A 6482-nucleotide genomic window follows, 5' to 3' on the forward strand; every position below is an offset into this window, starting at 1 on the left:
ATAAGAGGGATAAGTACTTATTCTTGGCCGGCGGTATCATTGCTGCTCCCCTCCTAATGCGGATCATTATGCAATGCTATGTGAAATATCAATCCGAAACTTCTTTGTTTCGTTCGAAAAACCAACGACGACGTCAAGATCAGTCTCCTTTCCTTTCAAAAGTGAGCGAGCAGAGCTGAAAAAGATGGAGTTACCTGGAGATGAGATTTCTTTCTACGGATATGAAGGATAGAAATATGCTATTTGTTGCTATTCCATCTATTTGTGCATCAAGTCCGAAGAAGATCTCAATCTATAATGAAGAAATATAGTAGCTCGTTGTTTTATAGGCTTTCTCATATTCAGTCGGAAGAGTTTAGGTAAGACTTTCAAAGAAACTATCGACGGGAGAATCGAGTCTATTCAGGAAGAATTGATGCAATTCTTCAATCCTAACGAAGTAATTCCGAAGGAATCCAATGAACAACAACGATTACTTAGGATCAGCTTGCGAATTTGCAGCACCGTAGTAGAATCATTACCAACGGCACGCTGTGCGCCTAAGTGCGAAAAGACAGTGCAAGCATTGTTATGCCGAAACCTAAATGTAAAGTCAGAAACACTTCTAAATTCCACTTCATCCCGCCGCATCCGTCTTTAGGACGATATAGTCACAGGTTTTCACTTTTCAGTGAGTGAAAGATTGTATCCGGGTCTACGTTCAAAGCTTCTACCATAGACCTAATTCGAGAAGGCTTGATAGTCCTAAGAAAGGTGAGGGTGGGGGGTTCTATTTAGGAAGAATAAGAAGAATCTCATTCATGTGTTCATGCTAACAGAAGAGCGGATCCAATACACATAAGACTTTTTTCAGGAAATTCCTAATGTAAATGATGAATTTGGGATGTCATGCCCCACAAGTTAGTTGCCCAAGCGCTCCCTAGGAGGGCAGTCTACCACAAGATAGAGTTTGAGCCTGGAGCCAAAGCCCCAACCCCTCCATTTTAGGTTTTTATCTGGAAAGAATTTCAGGAAGCCATATCGGCCAGATAAGCCTCTAACGGCTCCATATTGATTTTTCCCCAGTTTTCTTTTAGAAGAAGCAGGAGCCATTTTGCATTGAAACTCGGTATAAGAAGAGTCATCTCCTAAGAAACACTTCTTTCTTATTTATACAAGATTTAAGAGAACATAGTGAAGCCCTCAAAGTGCTAACAAAGTCATAAGTAGAGAAGTTTTCCAAAAAGATACCTTGTTTTTCCATTAAGTGTGCGTTGTCTGATGAAGAATAACGGGGGAGCCAACTCAATAACCTAGCGGAGGAACCGTCCGGACTTGAAACAGCGGATGCAACCCTTGCATTTCGTTCTTTTTTTATTTGCTCTATTTTCGCTTTGGCACTTCCTTTGGAATAAGGGCATTTTTCTTCTCTACTCGTTCCGTTGACCATCAAACAGTTTCTTAATTATGTTATGTCAAATGATGGGAAAAAGTAAGGAGTAATATAAAAAGACTAGAACTACCCGATCCATTGAAATACGATACGAAGGAAACAGACTTAAATCCCTCATTCTTATTGTTTGTTCTTCTAATCCCCTTGTTTTTCACTCGCTTAATTCGGAAGAGGAAAACGGCAGCAGCTAAAGTGAGAAATAAACAACTGCTCGGAAAGCTTCGGTTTGAGCGTTGCTTTTGATGACAGTGAAGAAAACTCGCCCAAAAGACGTACGTTGAACCAATGATACCAAAAAAAGAATCAAATATGAGGAGAACTGGGTGCATTGGTAAACATCTTCGCCATAGCTTGTACGACTTCTGAATCCTATTAATGGCACTCTCCGAATAAATAAGTAGATACAGGCGGACTACATACACGTGCTCTCCGAGTAGGGAAAGTGAGAAATCTACGGTCTTCCATCCGCAGATGTGACAAATCCAATCCAATTTGGTCTTGTCCCGTGGCTCAGACCCGGTCGCCTAAATGCAGCTACCACTATGATGGGATACTCTAGTTACTTACTCTGTTTCAATCCCTATTTGGCCATTCAACAGTAGCGTACGGCCTTTGGAAAGCATCTCTTCCTAGAGGGGACTCCCGCTTGTGATCTTCTTCCTTGGGTCGGAGAAAATAGAATTTACCAATTAGAAATGGAAATGCCGAATGAATGGATCCAAACTACAGAAACTGTGGTTGAGCTTGCCTGTCATCAACGAAGGATGGTTGTGAAGTTGGTGGAAGAAAGCAAACCAATGAATGCAGCTAGTCACCCCGAAAGGTGAGCCCATGTCTTCTGAGAAACTGACACAACCTGTTGTGTTGACTTATCTAATACTAAGGGTCCGTCCCAGCCAACAAGGGATTTCTCATAATTCTAGGATGAAACAACATCATATCTTAGCTTGATTATGAGAGAGATTGAAGTGACAGAAACCGGTTTCAGAGCGTGGAAACAGAAAAGAATGAGGTGAAAGGGCCGACCCATGCGGCCCACTTAGAATGTGCTTTGACTTCCCCAGGTTGTACAATAGCACTATTTTCTGGACCCAAGTTCGAAAAGATTAGGGCACTGGATTGAAGAATAGCTCAGTCCGATAGAAACTTAGGTTGGGCTGGCAGAGGGATGAGTGGAGCTTCTGTATGACATGTACTGGTGTTTCATTAGTCCCTGGATTGGGTACCCTGAAGCTCACTTTGAGGAAGTAGTGCCATTTGGTTCTTCCTTCTTTCACGTCCATCCGCGAATGATTTGAGAATTCTTTTCATCACTATTTAGATCACAGAATTGACCGTTGTCTATAGAAAGAAAGTTCTCACTCGTTTTCTATTTGTTTTCATGTGCGCATACACTCAGCCTAATTTAGTAAGTCTAAAGTGGAAGGGCGAGTACGGGTGAAAGCCCACTACCTTCCGGATAAAAGATATGCTAAATTTATAGATAGATTTGCTTCACTATATAGCGTGGGACGAATTGATAAGCTCTGAATGCAGGAAGGGAAATCTTAGAGCTTTCTTCACTTATCTTCCCAAGCAGACCATATGATTCTCATTGTTCTATTTCTCTGTCTTTCCAACCAGCATTCCCGCTTATTCTGATTGGAGTGATGTGTGGTACCGGGGATAATGCAATTGATGGTGCTTGTGGCCCCACAGAATGACCGTATAAAGGAAATAGGCAGCAAGGGAGTTGGGTAGACTAAAGATAATGCCTTTAGCCCTCTGCGGCCATTCTTTAAGTCGAGTCGTAAGGAAAGATCAATAGGATTTGGTCCATTTGGTGCCCTTCCAGACGAGAAGCGAGAACCCTTTATGCTTTGACCGCTTGCCCTCCTGGCACAGATCTGGGAAAAGGTCTCAGTTTCGGAATCAAATATGAATGAAGTTAGAACAATCAGCGTAAGCTCTTTCTCTAGGGCCACTATCAATAATGACAAGAACTCTTACCAACTAGCTTAACGCATCCGGTCTCCTTCTCCTTCATACCCCTAGCAGATATGAATAATAGGAAGAAACAGGTCCTTTCTGAAGGCGGGCATTAGACCAGAGTTTCGTGAGCTGAAGAAGATCGATAAAGCTTAGAACCTGCTCGTTTGTAGGAGGAGGCGGTGGTATAACTTCGTTATTTGAACGAGCATTTTTTGCCACCTGTTCAGCATCCACATCCACTACCATTTTTTGATCCTAGTATCTATAGCAAAATCGTTATTTGCCTCACTCTATAGAAGGCCTCCCGTATGTAAGATCATCAACCAAGTTCCTTTCTTCTTTTGTTTGTGCCATCTTTACCAACTTCTACTTCTTGGCTGGCTTGATGCTTACAGGTCTTGCCTCTACTGATACTGGTCATGGGGACAAGAACTCCGTGGGAAGAGAGCAGATAGCAATCCTAAACAACCCTAAGAATGGACTCATCAAACGGATGATTGTCATTGATAAGACAAGCAGGTGGTATGTTGATACTGAGCCGCTTCCCCTGTAGTTGTTAGCTCGTTCTTGACAAATCCGATCGGGTCTTCATAATCTGGAGTAAAAGGATTCGAACCTTTGCATGCCGATACCAAAAACCGATGCCTTACCACTTGGCTATACTCCAAATAAACGGTAGGTTCTTGGAGAACCATGGAAACTAGTTAGTTCAAATCGAACTCAAAATCAATGCACATTATCTATGCCTTTTTTGATTCACCAAGACCCGCTAAAGGCTGATACAAACGAATAGTGGGAGTTCTTTCTTACGAATATAAATGGAGGAAATATCCCTAGTACCATTGTCCTCTGCAAAGATCATAAGATCAGATGGAGTTGGGTTGATTTCTCGCATGTACTAGACCAGAGATCGGAGTCAGGGGAGCTCTCGTAAGTGAGCCTAAGTAAGTAGTGTGGTTTGAGTGGTTTAGTCACCGCTGAGTTCTCCTTTCCTCGCAGAGTTGGTTTTAGCTGGAACCCCGCTCTTGCCTTCTTCTTGTGTCCCTTGATTATTGATCTGAATTCAAGTTAGATTAGAGAATACCAGTGCCTTTTGATCCACCCTTAGGTTTGAAAACTATGGAGGTTCAGTTACAAAATGCAGTTTATGAGGCTGCTTTGTATGCCAGTGTGCAGGAAGGAGAGTTGGAAGATATACCTAGATCCCCCAATAGAGAAAAGAGCGAGAAGGTTACCTACTCTTGTGGTGGATGGCGGCACTAGAAGTTGATGCTTTTTATGGATGGACATAGAAATTCAATTTCCAATAGAGCTACAAACGCTACTGTAAGCCGAAGACGAATGCTGGCCAAAAGTAAGAAAAGCAGGAGAGGCGACGTTTCCTTCAGTTGGTCAACCAACAGGTCTCCTCACTCTAGCATTTCTTCTTTGTTCGGTCGCAAGGCAGGGAAATGGAGGATTTGTTTCTGCTCTGTCCTTTACCGCATCGATGTATTCAATTTCAGTGGATAGAGCTCAACCAGTTGCCATCGTCATTTCAATCACAATTCACTTGGTAGGTAGACGCTGGTTCTGACCTCCATAGTGGCACTTTGACCTTTTCTCAACAACATCTACTTCTAATCTTCTTGAACGGCCCTCTTGTCATTTGACCCAGAATTGAACGAGATGACACCCACCAATATCTTCCAACACAGGATCTCCCTTACAGGGCCGTCCTTCTCTCTTTCTTCCCAAGAACATCGGGGGTCTGTTCTCTGAACGAGTCAGCACCAGCCCCGTTACCAATACAGGGATCTCGGTCATGAGAACTTGGCGCACGCCGCTCAGTCGTTGACGTCACGAAGGCTTCGGCTGATACCACGACGTCGAGTGCCCATAACTGTTCCCGCGTAGTTGGTTAGTGCGTATAGGCCAGTGGCCAGACTCAGATCAAATACCAAGATCTCATTAAGCATGTTATTATGAAGTAACCGCAGACACCGACCAGGGCCAGGCCCACCTCTCACCTAGGTGGTCTCAACCTGCCCTGTCGCTCCACCACAAAGTAACAGTCGGGGGCCGTCGGGAACCCAGGCCCACCTCTACTGGGATGGAGCAACCTTTCCTTCCAGCCCCCCACATCGGAACCACTTGCGCGTACTCAACGAGCCAACCCGACTTTAGTCACCATCTGTATAGTATGTATACATGTATAGTATATACCCGTGATCACCTCCCGAGTGATCATGGCCCAATATTATAGCAAGGCAGACTGATAAGAATGTAGGGCCAATGATGATAAACTAGCATCCTATACTAAGCATTTAGGATTGCGAGTAAGATATCAATGATTGTAGCAACAATGACAGGCTATGCAACAGAATAGGAGTAACTGAACAGAAACATGCTACACTACTCTAATGCAAGCAGTAGAGAGAAGAATAGGCGATATCTGGTGATCAAGGGGGGCTTGCCTGGTTGCTCTGGCAAGAAGGAGGGGTCGCCAACTCCATAGTCGAACTGGGCAGCAGCAGCGTCGGTCTCGTAGTCCACCCGGAGAGAAGAGGGGGAAGACACAGTAAATACAATGCAAACAAAAGCATGACAATGCATGACATGACAATGAGCGATGCTAGGTGTGTCCTAACGCTTCAGTAGGTGGTACCGGTGAAAGGGGGGAAACATCCGGCAAAGTATCCCCGGTGTTTCGCGTTTTTGGACAGATGAACCGAAGGTGAAATGTTCCAGGTTCACTATGCTAGGGATGCGTGGCGGACGAACGGGCTACGTATCTGGATTCGTCTCGTCGTTCTGAGCAACTTTCATGTACAAAGTTTTTCCATCAGAGCTACAGTTTATTTTATATTAATTTTAAAAGTTTTATTCATTTTCTGAAATTAATTTAATTCAAAATAAATGTGAATTGCTAGGTGCACCCAGCTCCGGGTACACAAAAGTGTACCAGAGGGGCTGACATGTGGGTCCAAGGGGTCCCAGTTGACCAGTCAAACTTTGACTGGTCAACAGGAGGTGGGGCCCCCTTGTCTTACAATATTTTACTAACCTAACAGATTAAATAGACTAATTAGGTTAATAG

At 43.8% G+C, this 6482-nt stretch overlaps 1 pseudogene; it reads left to right on the forward strand.

Annotated features, from left to right (window-relative positions):
- The first annotated feature begins 200 nt into the window (after window positions 1-200).
- Window positions 201-843, forward strand: LOC123095167 (ATP synthase protein MI25-like; annotated as a pseudogene).
- The last annotated feature ends 5639 nt before the right edge of the window (window positions 844-6482 follow it).

The sequence above is a fragment of the Triticum aestivum genome, chromosome 4B (assembly GCF_018294505.1).
Source record: "Triticum aestivum cultivar Chinese Spring chromosome 4B, IWGSC CS RefSeq v2.1, whole genome shotgun sequence".
Lineage (NCBI taxonomy): Eukaryota > Viridiplantae > Streptophyta > Magnoliopsida > Poales > Poaceae > Triticum > Triticum aestivum.